This window comes from Egretta garzetta, unplaced genomic scaffold (genome assembly GCF_000687185.1).
Source record: "Egretta garzetta isolate BGI_Z169 unplaced genomic scaffold, ASM68718v1 scaffold332, whole genome shotgun sequence".
Classification (NCBI taxonomy): Eukaryota; Metazoa; Chordata; class Aves; order Pelecaniformes; family Ardeidae; genus Egretta; species Egretta garzetta.
The window spans coordinates 305736-306705 of record NW_009258879.1 but is presented as its reverse complement, the minus strand read 5'-3'; positions in this window follow the sequence as shown (position 1 = coordinate 306705).

Genomic DNA, 970 nt, shown 5'->3' with positions numbered 1-970 from the left:
CTCCAATGAACTTGTCGATCTGGCACAGGAGCCCTGGGAGGCTGTGGAAGTTGCTGAGCAGTGCAAGCTCTGCAAGCTGGGGGGCCCCCACTGTCCCCAGACAAGAGAGGGGGGAGAGGCCCCAGCACCAAGAGAGAAACAACCCTGCTGGCTAGCACGCCTGGCTTTCCTCACCTCCAGACATTTCCAGATGGAAAAAGGAATAGTCACCAATGGGAACACTGTCCTGTTGACTAACCACGAAGCTACCTACAACATGTTAATCCTGCTTAAGACAGGACCAGCAGCGAGCAGCAAGGACAGAGCCACTTGCTCCCCAAACTCAGGAGGGCCTTCTTCCACTGGCTCAGGGCATTGCTATCCAGATGGGTGTTACTACAGGCTTCCATCCTGCAGAAGCATTTGATTTCAAGGTTTGTGGCCAGCAGACGCTGCTTCTGATGCAGTGGTAGTTACGCTACTCTCCTCCACCTCTACACTTCCACTCGTATCTTTATACCTTCAGTTCATACCTTTCACTTTCTGCCCACCAAGAAGCCTCCTTAAGTTTCCTCACTGATCGAATCCTGCAGTGAAAGCGATGCCTCAACCCACTACCTACACGCACTGGGTATTGTGATGTCAACGACAGCAGCTGCACACACCAGGTAGGCGGACAGTTTAGTTCTACGCCTCGTGACCTTCGGCACTTGCAAAGCTCAGAAGCCACTGCTTTACATCTCAGGTTCTCTGCTTTAAAGGCCTGTCTCCGAAAACCTGTTCTTAGAATAGCAAAATTTGTGGTCGCTTACATCTCAGCATAACGAGGTAATGAGCGTAAAGGTCTCATGAAGGCCCGCCAAAGCGAGGAGGGATAGGAGACCAACACCCCCAAACTTCAGCTATCTTAAAAACCAGCAGGCCAGACGCTGCCGACTCCTCCAAAACAAAGGACCCGCGCCGCGGCAGCGCCTCTGCGGACCCTTCCGCA